This window comes from Chinchilla lanigera, unplaced genomic scaffold (assembly GCF_000276665.1).
Source record: "Chinchilla lanigera isolate Chin_1 unplaced genomic scaffold, ChiLan1.0 scaffold00069, whole genome shotgun sequence".
Taxonomy (NCBI): Eukaryota; Metazoa; Chordata; class Mammalia; order Rodentia; family Chinchillidae; genus Chinchilla; species Chinchilla lanigera.
Genome location: NW_004955470.1, coordinates 5,196,179 through 5,215,522, shown reverse-complemented (window position 1 = coordinate 5,215,522; position 19,344 = coordinate 5,196,179). Strand labels below are relative to the sequence as shown.

Here is a 19,344-nt window from a genome sequence, read left to right as displayed (position 1 = left end):
AGTTCTCTCCCTTCCCTGGGAGGCGTCCTAGGGTTGCTTGTCTTGTTCTTCCGGAAGCTGTTAACTTTCCTCAAGGCTGTCTTGGTTGCCTGTGTTATGGATGAAAACCAGTCTGACCCATCTGGAGCGGGTGTTTTAGGCACCTCAGGGTTTGTGCAGCCCTCCTCACCCCAGACTCCTCCTCTGGAGTGGTAAGGCCAAGGCCATGGATCAGGAAGGTCAACCAGATAGCTCAGTTTTAGGAGGCTGGAAACAGCTACTCCCTCCCACCTCCCTCAAAGTCCAAATAAAGAAGATGCTTCCCAGGGATGGGACCCTAACACCCACTTGGGAGCCTAGCCCTAAGCCACCCACACCCGCCATGTCTTTATAGAGTAGCCATCCTGTTTGGTAATAATCGGAGTTGGCACTATGGGGTGACTGCCCACTGGAGCTATAGTCTACCCTTAGTCCCTCTTCCCTTAGGGGCCCAAGACACAGGTTATGTCTCAGGGCAGTTTTCTCCTTTGCATCTTGAAAGCGTTAGCTGACTTTGCTGGAGGAACTCCGCATCATCACCATATCCACTGTACCCACTTCCCTGCTCCCAGTGTGCATCAGGATCCGACCTGTGACTGGTTTCCTCTTTGGCCTCAGCTCTCTAGAGTCATTCCATTTTACAGCCCATTCTGCAGCATTCCCGGCAGTGGCAATGAGGCAAGGTAGGTGTGTGTCAGCCCTCTACCTTAGCCTGCTTTGTTTTTTAAGCCATCGGCTCACAGTCCAGATCATCAGCTCTTCAGTCTGCCTGAAGCTGCAGAGTATATTTGCCTACTGGGTGAAATACACCAGGTAGTTTTACCTTTGGCAAAAACTTCATCCAGAAATTCGTATAAATACACACTGTGGCTGATCTTGGACAGCTTCACAGAAGACAGTGCTTATAGTTTTCCATTGGTTGAAAATAAGGAATAGTACTTTAAAAAAAAAAAAAAAGATTTGGATCTGGTAGTATGGAGCAGCATTAGAGTGTGTGCCTAGCATACTCAAAGCCTTGAGTTTGAAAATCAGCACTACAAATATTTTTTTTTTTAAATAACAAAATGAAAAAGAGATTTACTAGTTTATAAAGGTCTTCCAGACAAGATCTTAGCTAAATGTCCCCTCTCCCTCAAAGAGCAAATCACTAGACACAATTCTCTTTACCTTGGGGTATTTGAAAAAACATGATGAATCCATTAGGCAGATGTGTCTTCTCCTTCCTCCCTATGCATTGATTTCATTGACCCTTTCGACAGCCTGGAAAGCCGAGAGCAATGCCCACAGCCCAAGCTGTACTAAGGAAGGAATGAGTAGAACCACTGTTGTAGGAGTTCTGAGCACCAGCCCAGGCTAGCTTGGGTGGTCCAGCGCATGATGTCCCCAGCAGAGGCCCTGGAAACTCTCCTTAAGGTCAGTCTTTTGGTGACCAATGCGTGTATTCCAAGCCAGGCCTGCCAGCCTGAGGGGCCCTCCCTCGGGGAACAGTGTTTTAGCAGCTGCATGCAGGTGATGAATTCCCTCCAAAGTGCTGTAGCGTAATCCCTTGACCTTGAGAGACAGAGATCCCTTAGTTCAAGGGGCTGGTGTCCAGAAATAAGAGATGTGAGTCACTGGTTCCAGGAACAGAATATTCTCGACGAAAACCCGTCTGGCACAGCAAGTGCCAATTTTTGCATTTTTAAATTAATTGGATCTCTTTATAAATCCAAAGGATAAATTAAATAAATGAATTGTCTGAAGCCAATTGATTTGTAGTTCCCATTTCCCCCAGAAAGATTCAACCACAGATTTATTACTGCATTTCTGAAGCCACATGATTTAGGACAGAGGCCTTTTGGGACCTTTGATAACTGCTAGGATTATTAGGGTCTTCGAAGGTGTACAAATGTGTTTTCCACAATACCTACTTGTGTCCTTTTTTACAAAAGTCATAAACATGTTGCCAAGAGTGTTACTAAAATAGGAAAGATACAGAACACATGTCCTGCTTTATTTTCTTTAAGGTGCCGCTTACACATCATCCAAATCATACTTGCTCAGCTTGCCTTGTTACAGTAGATTTGGACTTTGGACCTCAGGACGAAAACCGCTGCTAGCGCTGACACAGGGCCCAGCCAGGCTGGGATCTCTATTTTCAGAATGTCAGAAAGTGGAGCTGTTCACTAGTTCATTCTGTGACAGTGTAAAATCTTTCCACATGCTGGCTAATCTTGCTTTCAGCTACTCCGAGGGGTGTCTTGGTTACTTTCTTATTGCTGAAAACAGTACCTGACACCCACAGTATAAAGGAGGAAAGGTTTCTTTTGGCTCCTGGTTTAGAGGCTTCAGTCCACAGTTGGTGTTATGGCTTATATGTGGATGTTCCCCCAAAGCCTCTTGCGCATATCGGTGGGGCTTGCAGGAAGTGGCTGGATCCCAGGCATGTGATGCTGGATCATAGGTGATACCGGATGAGCCCATTGATGGGTTTATAGCTGGGTGTGATGTTGACAGGTGAAACCTGGAAGAAAGAGGTGAGTCACTGTGTCACTGTGAGCGTGGCTTGGAAGAATACACACACACACACACACACACACACACACACACACACCCCTCCTCCCTTGATGGTTTGCTACCACCTGACGGTCATGCCACCCTGTTTTAGAGCCAGCCAACTGACCATCGACTGAAACCTCTACCAACTGTGAGCCAAGATAAATCTCTCCTTTAACTCACGGGTGTTGAGTATTTTTTCCCAGCAACAAGAAAGCAACTAAGACAATTGGCTGCCTCCAAAGCAGGGTGGCAGGGCAGAGGAGAGTTGCGCATGGCAATTCCTGCCCATGACAGGAAGCAGAGGTCCGGGAAGAGGAGAGGAGATATACCCACGCCCCCAGTGACCCACCTCCTCCGGCTAGGATTCACCTCCCAGCATCACGTTTAGCTCTAAACTCACCTGTGGACTAATCCACCCATGACAGTCACGCCCCCATGATCCAGCTGTTAAATAACGGCACGTGAGAAAACCCCCGGAGACAAGACTAGGAAAGACTAGATTTCATTCCACCTACATACAGGCAGGCTGAAGTCGGAGTGGTAGCAGCAGCTATCTGGAGGGGAGGCTAAGTATATATAGGGTTTGTGGTTGGGGTCCCAGGCTCAGAGAATCTGGATGGAATGTTTGAGGTCAAAGCTGCAAGGACAGTCAGTGCAGATACATACATGGAGCTGGCGTCAGGAAGACTGCAGGTCCAGTCCTAAGTTTCTTTATGGCCCTTAATTCTTGTTTGCTGAGGGCAGCCTAAATACCTGGTGTTTGTCGTGGGCAGTGTGAAGGTCTCCCTCGGGTCAGGCCTGACACTGTCAGGTCAGTATTCCCAAAGTCCCACCTATGAGTTCATGAGGCTTTTGAGGGGACATCTATACAAACAACAACAAGGGGATAAAGCCAACGTGACTGGCCCAGGGGATGCCCATGTAGCTGATTAAACATTATTTCTAGGTGAGTCTGGGAGGGTGTTTCTGGAAGAGATGAACATTTGGATTGGTAAACAGGGCTAAGATCACTCTTACCTGCATAGGTGGGCATTAGCTGTCTGTTGAGGACCCAAAGAAAGCCCAGATGTGGAGAAGGGAGGATGCCCCTCTCTGCCTGAGGGACATGGACTTTCTCCTGCCCAGTGTGCTCCTGGGTCCCGGGTCTTGAATTGCATGCTGGCTTTCCCGAGTCTCCAGCTTGTGGATGGCAGATTGTGAGACCTCTCAGCCCGCTTAACGGTGTGAACCAATATTTTATAGTCGCCCTTCCGCCTGCCTGCCTTTTCTCCCTTCTTTCTCCTTTCCCTCCTCTCCCTCTTCATCCCCCTCCCCCAGTCCCTGGCTTGTGATGATCTGACTTACAATTTTTCAATTTCACCATGATGCAAAAGCAATTCTATTCAGTAGAAACTATACTTCAAAGTTTTAATTTTGATCTTTTCCCAGGCTGGCCATTCTCACGATGCTGACCAGCCTCCAGTCAGATATTGATGACTTTTTCCGGCCCAGTGTGTTTTCATTGTGTGCCTTCGTGGTGAGCTCCAGGTAACCATCCTGTCTCTCACCTTTAACACAGACTTCAATAAACTACATGCGGTGTTCAGTTATGAGACAGGCTTTGTGGTGCCTGGGTTTGCCTTTCTGTAGACTGACGAGTGTGTTCTGGGGACGTTTAAGGCAGGCCAGGCTAAGCTGTGAATTGTGCAGGTTGGATGTATTAAATGCAATTTTGACCTGATCTTTGCAACTAGTAGTTTTATCAGGACATAATGCTGTCATAAGTAGAACAGGGCGTATGTGTGTGTGCGCGTGTGCACATGTGTGTATGTGTGTTTGTATCTCCTGTTGTTTTTTTCCTCCAGAGAACCCAGACTAATACACTGCCTAATGGTGATGTGTGATGTTGTACTGCAAGCACAATGACTGTCTTGTCTGTCCTCACCACTTTCTTCTGGAACAACACCACGAGGTCCAGGCTGAGAACGTATCAGCTGTAATTTCCCCCACTGCGGCAGTAGGGTGGTGTGTCGTGGCCAGCAAGGAAATGTGAAGGCACCTCCTGTTCAGACTAGAGAGGCTGTGGGGGCAGGAGAATGTTCCAGAGGTGATGTCACGATGACTTCCACCCTGAAACAGGAACCAGAACCAGGTCATGTGTTTCATTTGATGGGGATCACCTCTGCGGTTCTCAGCCAGCTCTGAGAAAGGCTAGAACTCATGCGTGCCTGTTCCAGGGTGGACTCCGGCTTAGGAGAGGACTTTGGTGAGAAGATTCCCCACCCCCTACCAATACACAAACTTACACGTGCGTGCTCACACACACATACATGCACACATATGTGACCCACATCCCATTAACTGTTTTTCTCCAGGATTATATTTCAGATCCTCTGAGCTCTCCCAAGTTTATAACACACAGTGGTCGTGGGCCTTCTCAGGATAAGCTTTTAGAGTTCTACCTTCACCAGAACCAAAACACAGCGGGGCGTGGTGGTGGACACCTGTAATCCCAACACTCTGGGAGGCTGAGGGATGAGGACAGCAGGTTTGAGCCCAGCCTGGGCAACTTAGTAGTGTAGTGAGACCCTATCTCAAAATAAAAAATAACGAAAGGGCTGGAGATGTAGCTCAGTGCAAAGGACCTGAGTTCAGTTCCTAGTACCGTGAAAAACTAAACTAAACCAAAACCCCATGACCCCGGGGGTAGGGCACAGAGCCCACCCGGGAGAAGACAGTCTATAATTGTCCCGCAGGGTTTCGGGCGGAGGAATAGAACAGACCAGGTACCTGGAGCGCTCAGCCTCCGGCCATTCTTCTCTCCGGGTGCCCTACAGGCATCTGGATGTTGGACAAGGAATGCAGCTTAGCAAAGAACCAGTGCAGCTATTTCCTGCTTGATTTGAATAACTAATACCTGGTGCCAGCAGGCTGGCGTGTTCTGCTGTCCTTGGCACCTAGGACGGTCCCGGAGTATAATTTGGCAATGAATGTTCTTTCCTGTCACCTGTGTTAACTCCCTGGAGGGATCTGGAGTTTCTCTGGGCAGCCGTGCGCCAGCCCTAAATCCCAAAGTCCTGCCAGACAGGAGCCCCGGTGCCTCAGGCAGAGGCAGATCAGTGCTCGGCTGTGCACAGCCAAGCCATAAACGAGCGCACAATACAGAGGTAGCACCAAAGCAGGTGTGGCAGCTAGGTGTTGGCCACGGTGGGTCTGGGGAAAGCTTCGCGCAGTGGCCAGGTTTTGAGACCTGTTTGAAATATGGCTGGGAAAAGTGAGGGTGACACTGAAGGGAGAAAGGGCCCAGCTCCCTGGCGCCCTCTGAGAGTCCTCCCGGAGTACGCAGTGCCCCGCATCCCTGGCCAGGACTTGGTGACCAGACACTTCCAACACCCACAGTGGTCAGATCCACACTCTCTGGGCCTCAGCAAGCTCGTCTCCGAAGCCCTTCTGGCACATAATTACTGAATGGCCACCGCGAGCCAGGCAGTGGGTGTGCAGTGGGGACATACAGCAGAACAGGACAAGGACGTCCCTGTCCTCAGCTCCCAGGGCAGAGGAGTCGGGCAAGTCTCATGGCAGAGACACCGTGGGCCCCCTGGGCAAAGACAGTGTAATAGCTGCAGCAGAGATGAGCAGAGGACCCCAAGGAGCAGGCAGGAGAGGCGCTGTCATGGTCTAAACACTGGTGCCCCCCCCATCTTGGGATGGTGACACCCAAGGCTCAGTGTGCTGGAATTAAGTGAAGTCTGTGGAAGCGATGAGGCCGTGGAGGTGGTGCCCTCATGGACGGGAGGGCACCGTGCCCTTATCACAGAGACCCCAGAGAGCTCTCTCCTGCTACCATTCGATGGCGCCATCACTAAAGCAGACAGCAGGCCCTTGGCCGAGACTGAATCTGCTAATGCCTTGGTCTTGGACTTCGGCTCCTAGCACTGGGGTGGAGTGAATCTCGGCTGTTTGTCAGCTGCCCTGGCCATGGTATTTAGCTAAAGCAGCCTAAGGGCAGCATCCGCCATCAGGACTCAGAGAAGGTGAAAGCTCGGCACTGACTTGGGACCCAGCCATGAGAAACAGCGACTGGGATGAGGGCATCGTGCGAAAGAACGTTCAGGAGTTTAAAATTTACTCTGAAATCCACAAATGTTATTAAAAAGCTTCTGTCTTCCTCTGCGTGACGTTGCTACCTCTCCTACGCTAGCAGCTCCCAGCTCTGTCTCTGCCGCAGGCTTCCCTCTGTGCTGGGCGTCATCTGCTCCCTCATCGCCAGGAGTCCAGCAGCATCTGCAGACCCAGACGGCTCCCTCCCGGCTCAGACCTGCTCCCCCGGGACAGCTGCATGATGTGACAGTAAGGAGGCTCTACACCCCTTGGCGTTTCCTGACTGATGGGGTGAGGGGGATGCTTTTTGGCTTTCATAGCAAGACCCTTTTAGCATCCCTGAGTTTATGGAGGCAGGGAAAAGGGACCAGAAGACCTCAGGATGGGGACTGGTAGCCCGAGGAAGCAGCCACATGATGCAGAGTTGGGTTACGACTTTCACGCTAGTCCTTGAGGGGGAAGAGCTGGAGATGGAGCTGGTCACCAGCGGCCGGTGATATAATCTATCACGGCTGTGTAACGGAACCATCGTAAATCCCCTCAACACAAGGCCTGGGAGAGCTTCCGCATGGGGAGCACACCGAGGTACTAGTAGGATGGCACATCTGCACAGGGCAGAGAAGCCCCCCAAACTTCCACCCCATACCCTACCCTGTGCACTTCTTTCACCTGGCACTTCTTGAATTTTATCTTTTACAATAAACTGGTTCATATACTGCAGGTAAAGTGTTTTCCTGAGTCCTGCGCGCTGTTCTAGCCAGTGAAAGTTGCCCCTTGGTGTCCCAGGGGACTTGTTTCAGGACCTCTCCTGCCGTGGTGGATCCCAAAGCCCGCAGAGGCTCACGTCCCATACATGAGAGGGCAGGGAATTTGCTCATAACCCCAGCACACCTTGCCCACACTTTAAATCATCTCTAGACGATAGAACCTAACACAAAGCCAGCGCTGTGTGGGGAGCTGTTACACTGTATTGTTTGGGAATGACCACGGGAGAAAAAGCCTGTACATACTCAGCACAGACAGCCATTGTGGGCCTCACTACCTACCACACAAAGGAGACTCTTAGAAGAACAAGACGCAGCGTAAGCAGTGCTCAAACAATGAGCGCTGGAGAGAGACTGCGGACTTGTGCAATCTCAGGAGGCGACCGCAGGACGTGCCTGCGTGTCACTTGGGCTCAGCATGCAGCAACTTCAAGCTTTGCTTTTTGGAACATGCTAAGAATTTTGAATGCCTGTTTTCCATTTGTGGTTCGTTGAACTACAGAGGGAGAAGTGGGAGCCGCTGACTTATGACTGGTCAGAAGCATGGGAGGTCCACGGCTTGCAAGTGCCCTCTGAAATAAGGGCGGTTTTGTGCAACTGAGCCCTTCTGTCACGTGATCCAATCTGTGTGATCATGTAGATGGTGTCAGAACTGACTTAGAAGACGCGAGGACACCCAGGTGGTGCCTGGACGGCTGGAGAATTGGTGACACATCAGGAGTCAGAAATGTGGGAATAAGCAGTTCTAAATCCCTGTTTCCATTAATGGCGCGTCTCCCTGGGTGCTTCCTCCAGCACCCGTGGACCATCTCCCTGTCCTCCACATCCATCAAGTGTTGATGTCTGATGATCTCATGTCCAGACCGAATGTCCCGCATCCTGATTGTGAATGCATTCATTCTCTGCCCATCTCCCCCATCACCAGCCTGGCCCGAGCCTCCTCCCTGGATCATTCCAGTACACATCTTTGTTTTGCTTTGTCCCCTCCCCCGATACTGGGGATAGCACCTAGCACCTACTCACTGACCTACATCCCCAGCCCTTTTTGAGACAAGATCTTGCTAAATGACTAAGTTGCCCGGGCTGGGCTTCAAGTTCAGATCCTCCTGCCTCTGCCTCCCAGAATGCTGGGGATTATGGGCATGCACCACCGTGCTCGGCTCCAGTAACCTTCCTGAAGCATTGTATGCAGTTGTTAGAGGTTGTGTCTTAAAAAAAAAAAATGGGCTTCTAGATAAGTGGGCGCTGGGAATGGCGAGGAGGAACTGCTTTAGTGACCCATTCTTCTGCTTGTTTATTCATGTCACCGTACACAGTGTGCTCCTGCTCCAGGCGGACATTCAGGACTGAGCTGGTGACAGAGAATGAGGGTCACCATGCAGAGAAGATGACAGGAAGGCTGGGAGCAGGGTAAAGTTGCCCAGAAAGAGGGTGGAGGGAGAAGAGGCCACGCCAGAACCCTTGTGGGACGGGCAGAGCTGAGGAACGGGCTCCTCTCTGTGAACACCGGAGGAGCAGCAGGGTCCCAATCCCTGGGGGTCCGGAAGACACAGAAGTCAGCAACAAGGAGAGAGTTCCTAGTGGGTGGAGGATGGCAAGGGTAAGAATGGCAAGGGTGGGTGCCGCCTGTAGGAGCGCCCCCTGTTAGACTTGCAGAAATTCTCAGAGCAGGGAATCGAGCCCAGCCATTAAAAACGTAAATGATGGAAACTTAGCAAAACGGGTTATATTAAACACAGAGTAATAAATACTAAAGACTCGTCTATTCTTACTTTACTCCATGTTTTTGACAGCACTCTCTCGGGGTCATGTCTCCGTCCATTGTCTGTGTGGTGGGAATGCTTGATAATCTAAACCGACGCCCCTCGCATGTCTCTTCCAACTCCGCATTTGATGCTCTCTCACTGGTAGCTTAAAATCAGCCACATTTACACTGAGGAAATCAATGATCTCCACCGATCAGAGCTCTTTACCCCCGCAGAGGCGGCTGTTAAGCATTTACCGGTGCGGCCCTGGAAGAGGGATTTCAAAGCCCATATGGGAAGAGAGTAATGTTGTCATTTTGCAAACAGGAAGAAAAAGGCAGCAGCACACAGTGTGTGGGCTTCACGACTGGGGAGTAGGAAGCGATTCTCTGATGGCTGCCATTTTCTGTGTTCTACTGAGGATGAAGCGTGTGGGAGCCAGAGGAGAAAGCGGCAACCAAGCCCTAGATCCAAACCAGGAAGCCTGGAGGACAGGACCCAGGACCGTCCCGGTCCTCCTCTTCCTGCTTTCCGGTGAGGAGGAGGAGCAGCAAGTGAAGGAACGGGACAGTCTCTGAACAGTGCTGAGCACCGTGCAGGAGCTGCAGGACCGTGTGCCACCAAGGAAGGGCGGGGGTTACTTGCCACAGGAGGAGGTGTAAAAGCGAGGGAGGTGGAGAGAGAAGGCTGTTAGAATGGCGCTGGGTCTGTTTGAGGTTGAAAAAGAGCAGAGAATGACATGCAACTTTCCCTCCCGTCCCTGAGCCCAGACGCCATGTTTCTCTCCTGGAAGCAGCTGCTGTGGCCTCTCATGAGCTTCTAGAGAGAGGAAGAGCAATAGCAAAGCCAGGGTAAAGCTGCGTACCAAGGTCCAGGTGTAAAGCGCCTGTAGTGTTCTAACCCACAGCAGGGCTTCTTAAACTGTCGTTTGCATATGAGTTTGCCTGGGATCTTTTTGTGATCCTGATTCACATCAGTGGATCTGGTTAAGGGCTTGAGATTTTAACAAGTTCCAGGTGTTGCTAAGGCTGCTGGCCCCAGATCTCACTTAGAACAGTTAAGTCCTGGGGAACCATGAGAGACCAGTCTGAGAATGACACAAGAGAGGACAGAATGGGCGAGGACGGGGCTGGAAAGTAGGTGGGCATGCTCAGCCAGGGCATTGGGACAGTAAGAAGTTTAGACAGCCGGGTGTGGTGGCACACGCCTGTAATCCCAGCACTCAGGAGGCTGAGGCAGGAGGATTGCTGCGAGTTCCAGGCCAGCCTGGGCTACGAAGTGAGTTCAAGGCCAGCTTGAACCACATGGTGAAATCCTATCTCAAAAATAGAAAGAAAAAAAAAAAGAAGAAGCTTGGATAATATTCTGCTGAGACAGTGTGACCCGACCCACAGGACTTCATGCAGACTGGGGCTTGCAGTGACATTACATGATCATATTTTCTTTCTAACAGCACTGGCTGCTGGTAAGGCAGGCAGTGGGACAGTGGGGGAGACCAGAGGCGGGAGGCTCCAGGATGGTGACCAGCATGGACGGAAGTGGGCAGATTCAGGATACACTTTGAAGGTAGAACTGAAAGAACTCTCTAATGGGTTGGCTGTGGCGGGTGGGGCTAAGAAGAAATGGCGCGGGAGGACTCTGGGCATTTAAACAAGGGAGGGTTTGTTTCACATCATTTGCCGAGATGGCAGGGGAGGCGCTGCTGAGTCTGCGAAGCCTGAGCGTCCACAGTGTAGAGTTGGGTGGCGAGTCTGAGGGCCAGCAGAGGGTCTTGCTTGAGATCTACACCGGGAGTTGCGGGCTGGGGGTGTGGTAGTGCTAGAGCACGTGCTCTCGTGCGTGAGGCCCTGGGGGTGGATGGAATTGTCAGTAGGAGCGTTCTTCCCCCAGTGCTGGTGCTCAAACCCGGAGCCCCCTGCAAGCTAAGCACCTGCGCTCCATCTCCAGCCCAGCACGGGCACCTTCTCGGCTAGGAAAAGGGAGCAGAGATGGAGAGCAGCAGAAGCTGGAGGGTGAGCCCTGAGGGAGGCGGATATTCAGGGGCTGCGGAGAAAGGACAAGCAGCAGAGGGAGCAGCAGAAGCTGGAGGGTGAGCCCTGAGGGAGGCGGATATTCAGGGGCTGCGGAGAAAGGACAAGCAGCAGAGGGAGCAGCAGAAGCTGGAGGGTGAGCCCTGAGGGAGGCGGATATTCAGGGGCTGCGGAGAAAGGACAAGCAGCGGAGGGGAGAGCTGGAGCCCAGGAGAGTCCCTGAAGGGCCAAAAACCCAAAGAACCTGTATCGTTTTAGTATCCCCTCCCCCACTGGCATCGTGGACTCGTTCTGAGAGAGGAGAAGAGCAGGGGTGCGTAGGGCGGATCAGACAAGCCCCGCACCTGCTAACGCACCCCGGCTGGGCGGCCACCTGCTGAAAGCTACAGGGAAAAACTGCTGGTACCAAGTCAGCGCGCAGGATGGGGGGCGGGCGCTGCCAACCTCTTCGCGTCCTCCTGTTACTCTACTAACTTATTCATGGTGCGCCCTGTGACCACTTCCTCACAATTTGTTTATTACTATTTTTATTTTCATTATCATATTAGATTCCTACACATGGGAGCCTGTGGGGGACATCTTTGTTTATGAGCGTACACTCCCACATGAATATTTTATGCAGGAACATTTTAAACAGACAGAATAACTCTTGGAGTAAAATTTTTATTATCCCTCTTCGCCGGGCTTCCGAGCACTGTGTGAACAGTCCTGGAGTGGGTGCCATCAATTATTAACAGCTGTTAAATTAGCATGGGGTTTGATTCTCCCCTACGCATGTTAATGTGGAGCGGGCGAGCGCCTCGGCTGCCTCCTGGATCTTCTGCTCTGCAGGCCGCTCTGGAGCTACAGAGTGAGCCCCTCTTCCAGGGCACTCCTAGCGGGCACGTGTGACCCCAGTGTCCTCCACGAGCTGGGGAAGGAGGCTGCGTTTGGAGTTCATCCCCCTCACCGTCCATGCGGGTGGACTGTCCTTCCTGCCCTTTGTGCGGTCCATCAGAGGCCCAGTACTGCAGGATGTGAGCCTATTCAGAAATAGGGCCTTTGTATCTTCCTGAAAGAGGTAAAGACATCCCATTCCAGTGATCCATGCACACCCATGTTTATAGCAGCAAATTCATAATATCTAAGGCTTGGAAGCAGCCTATATGTCCATCAACAGGTGAATGGGAAAATGTGTTTACACACCATGGAGTACTACCCTGCCATAAAGAAGGATAAAACTGAGTCGTTTGAAGGAAAATGGATGCACCCGGAGGCCATAATGTTCGGTGAAATACACCAGACACACAAGCTTCAGTGTTGCATGGTTTCTCTTATAAGAGAAACCCAAGGTATAAATAGAGAGTAAAACAAAGGATAGATAACAGGAAGCGGGGAGATCATTTGCCAATGAGAAGGGGACCAGGCGATGGAGGGAGGGCAGGGGGTGGAAAGGAACTGAGCTGTGTTCTGTGCCTGTCCCAGCTCCCCACAGCAGACGCCATTGTTACGTGCTGCACACATGAGCTGAAACAAGTAAGTCTCACCAAAAAGGAAATAGGGCCTTTAAAAAGGTGCTCAAGTTAAAATGTGGGCCTTAATCCAGCTGGGCCTGTGTGAGGGAAGCAGGGAGTGGGACAGGACCCGAAGTCTCAGGGGCAGCAGGAAAACACCGACTGGGTGTTGGCTCCGCAGGGCCTGGAGGGGCCCTGCGCGGTATCCCAGGGCTCTGTGAGGAGCGAGCGCCCCGATCCCAGCTCGCCACCCTCGCAGGAGCAGCAGGGACAGGGCCGTTGCCTTCCCCTTTCCGAGTGGCCTTGGGGAGGACGGATCCAGAGAGAAGAGCGCCGGCCTCCCGCCCTGTGCCCCTCTCCACAGTCCCTGTCCCCCGCAGGTCCCCAAACCCTTTGCCAGCTTCCTCTTCTGCTGCTGTGGAAAGTGTTGGGGTGGGCGGGAAGAAAGCCAGGGAAAGATGGGCAACAGGGCCACGGGTCCCTTCTAGTGGCCAAGCGCTGCTACGAGCCACTTTGAGAAACCTCAAACCACAGTCAGCCTTCAGCTAAAAACCAGTATTTACGTATGTTTCCTCAGACCAGGAGGCTTAGAGGAGCCTAGCAGGACCTCCTGGTGCCCCTCAGAGCACCCCCAAAATATTAACTGCCTGATGGAAGCCAAAGACCATCTTCTTTTATCCGGTGTCCCGTAGATGACACCATCTACACAGAATGCATCTTCCTGTTAGGTACGGGGACCCCCAGGACCCTCTGCTGTGTCCCTAGTGGACAACACAGACATGGAAGGGACATGAGCCCTGGGGTCTGCAACTTGAGTTGATTATTTTTCCTGTGCCCCAGTTTTTTCACAGATAAAAGAGGGCAACATGCTAAGTCCCTCATACGGCTTGGGGAGGATTCAGTGAGTTAGTACATGCCCTTCGCCCATGATAAGCATGTTGAGTGCATTAGTGTGATGGTTAGCTGTGTGATACAGCACGGAGCTATGGATGCCTGCTTCATATGATTATTACGAGGAATTAGGCGAGATTATAAATACTACTTAAGGACTAGAGGAAGGTTGAGCATGGAACACGTAGGTGCTCAGCTGATGGTGGTTCCTTTCCCCCTATCATTTGAGGGAAAACCAGTAGTTAATGGAGTAACCCACTTGGCAGGAGTATCCGTCGATTGACATCTAGACGTAGCCGAGCACCTAGAATAAACACTGCACGGAATCACAAGTACTGCACAGATCTGTCAAGTAGGCAGTGCTCTGTGGCGGCTCCTTTCACGGCCTGCTGTTTTCAAGACCTGGTTTCCAAGTAAAAAATGTCCAAAGGACAACATGTACTGCTTGGCATAAAGTAGGCTTGCTAAGTGCTTACTGGATTGAAATACAGTTTTTGATTATAAATGATGGCCTGAGTCATCAAAAAAAGACTGCACTACACGCTACTCCCCATGTCATATTCATTTGTTTAAGAAAGCGGAGAAGTGAATGATAGCTTTTTAAAAATTTCCATTCAGAATAGATAAAAACCTAAGATCAGTGCTGAAAGGTGTCTCAGCTGCTGGAAACTTACGTAGCTTTCTAGAGTGATCTGTTCTTGGGTACGTTCGCTATCCCATGTGTTTACTCTAGTGTTTTCTTATTTGTATGGGTTGTTTGTTTTGTTGTTGTTGTTTTTGTTGTTGTTTGTGGTGCTGGGACTGAAACTAGATCCTTCATACTGAGCTACATCTCAGCCCTTTATTTGTTGTTTTGAGACAGAGTCACACTAGGTCATTAAATTGCCCAGGCTAGGCTTGAATTTGCAATCCTCCTGTCTCAGCCTCCCAGAGGGCTGGGATTGCAGGTGGGTGCCACCATACATGGCTACACTCCATTTTTATTTGCTTCATCTTTAAAGGTAACTGATGCTGTTTATTCTGTAAGTCTGTATTTCTGATCTCTCGCTCCCTCTCTCACCCATCCCTCTTCCATCTTAGTCACTTTTTTGTTTTATTTTAACTCTATAGTGGGTTGTCTTCTTTATTCATTTATTCTTACACCCTCTTTTTCCTCACTGACGGACATTTTAAATAAACTGTCCCAAGTCTGCCCTTGGAAAACACTCTTTGTATGATCACTCTACTGATGTCGTGACCGTGTAATCCTGGTTTGCTGAGTGGTTTAGGTGAGATGTGGTTTAAACCCATGTTGGAGTTAACATGTACCATGTAAACAGCAGCCTTTGGTCTTCCAAACGGAGAACTGATGGAGTGCTACAAACCCAATCGCATTTGTTCTTCCCACAGACAATTTGTTCTTCCCACAGACCGCTTTACATTTATTCCAGGGCCAGATGAAGTCCTGAGAGACCCACGATGACTACAATCAGGTATTTTCCTTCATAGAGATGAAAGAATTATTCTCACCATTTATTTTTAATGTCTTTGTTTTTCTTAAAGTTACTAAAACAATAGCAATTATTTAGTTAGTCTAAATCCCTAAGGCAGATCTCCAGCTGCCTGTACAGGGATACCTCGGAGAAGCGATTTAGTAATGCGTAAAGGGGTTGGGAGGTCAGTGCCTAGGGCTGGGCAAAGACAGAGACCTCTTCAGCTGACCAAAGAGCACATACACACATTTATGTGCTTTATTTATTGAGCATATACACACTATTTCCTGGACCAGAGTGGTGATTGCTGTGGGCTGGTAAAAAGAGGAAAGCATTCTTGCAAGGATGACACAAGGGTCAATAAGGAAACCATTTTTTCCCCAAAGTGAAAATTTTGCTACTATTACTGCATTGCTTTAAAGATCCTTGTTGTCCTCAGCAGGTCTTACCTTGCCCTGTTAGCACCGAGGTGTCATGAGCAGCAGGGCTTCAGATGAGACCGGGAGAAAGCGGAGCATTTCCACGTCCCTGTCCGGCTTGCAGGTCAAGTCAAGGACAGCCTCTTGATTTAATTTATAATCTGTGGTTCCCAACAGTTTGTGCAGATCTTTTCATTTAAATAAATATATAGTAACTGAATTCTTTTCTCTATTTTCATATTATACTCTGGTTCCTGATTTTTTTTTATTTTTGTTTTCATTTTTTGAGACAGAGTCTCACTATGTAGTTCAGACTGGCTGCGAACTCACTATATAGCCCAGGCTGACATCAAACTCATGGAGATCCTCCTACCTCAGCCTCCCCACTGGTGGGATTACAGGCATGCGCCACCGTGCTGGGCTACCAAATTTCTGATTCTAATGTTGAGCTGGAGCCCACCACTGGTGGTAGAGGTTGCTGGCCCAGGTCCAACCTGGGGTGCAGAGCTGCCTCCTTGGTGTACCCCGTGTGGTTATGACTCCTTCCCAGACACAGCCAATACTGTTCTCATGATTGGACATGAGGACCTTTGCCTTTCCAGAAAGCTTGTGATTAGTATCCATCAGGCTGGGCCATTGGTAGTGGCAGGATGACCACCTGGTCTAGACCTGGCCTGTCCTTCTTAAGGCTTTTCCCTGCCTCCTGCTGCTCTCCAGGCACTGTGAGCTCAGGCCTTGACCTCCTCACCCCTTGCCTTTGGTTTGCCGATTCTCCCATGGTGCTGTGCTTCTGCTTGACTGTGATTGGCAGACAGCCAGAAGCCAAGGGCGGAAGTCTAGTCTGGAGCAGTTTCCCTCCGAAGTCTGTGGGCTGACCCAGCGTCTTGCCATTTGGTGTGGGACTTCCTCATTCTTAGAAGGGTGGATGAATATTTCCCACCCTCGGGACAGGCCGCTTCTCTGGAAGGGATGTGGCATACTTCAGTTTTCTATAACTCTGCATTCTAATAACCAAAACTAAAAAAACATATCTAGAGCTCCATGGCAAAATCAATAGAGCCCCTCTATGTACGTACAGTCCCTTCCTTTTGAAGTGCAGTTGATCTTAGTTGAGCTAGATGGTACAAAAATTATTCATGATAAGGCAGTCAACTGTTAATGTTGACCTGAGTAATGTTATAATATGTGTCAGAACCACGTAGAGGGCCAGGAGTGGTGGTGCACATCTGTAATCCTAGCACTCAGGAGGCTGAGGCAGGTGGATCACTGCAAGTTCAAGGCCAGCCTGGGCTACCTAGACAGACCCTGTCTCAAAACAGAAACAAGGGGGGCGGGAAATCCTTTACAATTGTTCATTCCATTTCTAGGAATTTATCCTGAAGACATTAACAGATGTGTACGGACATAAGTGTGCAAGAATACCATGCCGAATTCTATATTGAGAAAATTTGGAGACAGTCGAGTGGTTCAAAAACAAGCCTACATAAAACACAGCACACCAATATATGTGATGATATGTTATATAACCATTAAATTATGTTTTCAAACAATACTTTTCAAATAAGAGAAATTCCAAAATTTTTAAAGGGTCTTTTAAATGTACATCAGTGAAGAATGGGGTATAATACTTTAAGTAATAATATTATCCCAATTTTGTGAAAAGAAGGCAAAACATTTTCATGTAAGCACACTTAAGACAAACAAAAATAAAGCTAATATTTATCTCTGGGTTGTGTGGATGATTGAAACAATATGTAATTCTGTATTTTTCAAATACTCTACAGTAAATGTGTTACTTTCTTACTCAGAAAGACAGTTGCTATTTGTTGAAATAATTCACACACACACACAGCAAAATCAAACAAAAACACTAAAAGCTCTCGCCTGTTTTTTTGTCTTTGATTTTGTTTTGTTTTTTGAGATAGGGTCTCTCTATGTAGCCCAGGTTGGCCTCAGATTTACAGTAATCCTCGTGCCTCAGCTTCCAGAGTGCTGGGATTACAGGCATGCACCACCACGCCCGGCTTTGCCTGTGTTTTTTCTGAACTGTTCGCCTTATCCTTCTCACTGATATAGGAAAAAGGGGAACTAATATTTATGGTGCTAAGAATTGAAATGGTTTCTGTAATCATGTGGAAACCACGTATCTTTCCTACTTCACAGATAAGGAAACAAAATAACACACACACACACACACACACACACACACACACACACAATGGTGGGAAAAGCAAGATGTGAGTTTAGGGCAGTGTTGGTAAACCTTTCAGAGCTTTCAATGATAATAAACTGCCTGCTGTGGCACGTGTGCTGTCGGTCCCCCACTACTGATTTAGGGAATGGGTTCCTCATGCATGGGTTCGTCGCACTTCTGTGGGTTCGTCGCACTTCTGTGCTGTACCCGATGATGATTCATGTCTGGTTTGGCTTGGCCTGGTTGAGTGTGGTTTGAGGCGGGATCTTCCTGTGTTGCCTCAGCTGCTTTTGAACTCCCGGGCTGGAGTAATGTTCCCACCTCTGTCTCCCGAGTAGCTGGGACTACTGGTGTGCCCAGCCATGCCCAGCCATATTTTAAAGTTGCACCTGGGCTTTCTCATTTACTCAGAACAAAGATTCCTCTTAGCACCAGGGAAATCGTGATTCAGAGGTAGAGGCTGGGGTTGCAGAGCCCTTGCCTTGCAAGCGCTAAGGAGCAGGGCTCAAGCCCCAGCACCATAAAACCAACAAACATTCCTTCACGAACGGACACTTGACCTCCTATAAAATTTCCATTCAAGCTAATTTTCATTAGCTACGATTTTGCCCAAGTAGTAGAAACTCTGAATAATTACACTAAAAATATTACCTCTTTGGTCTGAATAAAATTGAACAACTATGATTATCCAAACAATGGGTCCAAAAAATGCTGGGACTGGCATCTTTTGCACCTGTTTTGTTAATTGGGCACAGTAATCACTGCAAACAGGTGTCTGAAACATAAACCTTGGTCTGCTGTAGAAATTTTCATCACCCCAGTCCCTCGAAGACGATGCTTCTTGCTGGTCTACTTAAATCCTGCCTGACAGGTTACAGGAAGCCTCCGGTGGGGACTGCCGAGGCCTTGAACCCCACTAAGTTGTCAGGGTACTGTGGCACATGTCCACAATCCCAGATACTCAAGAGGCTGAGGCAGGAGGATCACTTAACTCAGGAATTCAAGACCAACCTGGGCAACACAATGAGACCAGTCTCCAAAAAGGGGTGGGGGAAAGAATATCACCTTTTCACTCCAAGGCCAATGTGGTTGAGAAATCAGCCTTTAATGATCCATGGCGCCTGGAACGGAGATACGGCTTCTAATTATGTCTCAAGTACGATGTCATTATTTGTGTAGGCAGATAGCCAACCCCTGAGTAACAATGACCCCTGTATCCGGCTTATCTGTTATCCTGTGATCAGTAAAAACTAAGAAGGCACCCGCGTTGAGAAAACCCCAAGCAATATCATTTACATTTTATGAGAAGGCCTATGGTAAGAAGAGGACCAATTCTGATTCCTGTCCATACAGTCCCTCCTCTCTTAGAGGACTAAGAGAGGACTAAGTCCTCTCTCAAGAGTCTAGAGGACTCAGAGAGACCAAGACAAAAACAACAAGAATTTGGAACAATTATCATAGTGGTAAATTGGCATTAAATTTTGAAAATTGTAAATGGCATAAGTGTTACGTACCATAGAAGGGCAGGTGAAAGGTAGAAGGAACAGAAAAGAATATGGAAAATAAATAGAAGTTAGAGGCCCTTCCTAAGAAAAACTACCATTTATGTACGTGAACCAGCAAGATCAGAGATTATAAACAGCCACGCTAAAATGGACCAGGAGCGGGTTATTCAGCCCAACATTTCAAAAATCGGATTT

General features: G+C 49.1%; 1 long non-coding RNA gene across 1 annotated transcript; it reads left to right on the top strand.

Annotated features, from left to right (window-relative positions):
* The first annotated feature begins 10,520 nt into the window (after positions 1 to 10,520).
* Positions 10,521 to 15,640, top strand: LOC106150281. Its single transcript, XR_001237003.1, has 3 exons — positions 10,521 to 10,711; positions 14,949 to 15,031; positions 15,471 to 15,640. It is a non-coding gene; the product is annotated as an uncharacterized LOC106150281 (long non-coding RNA).
* Positions 15,641 to 19,344: the final 3,704 nt, after the last annotated feature.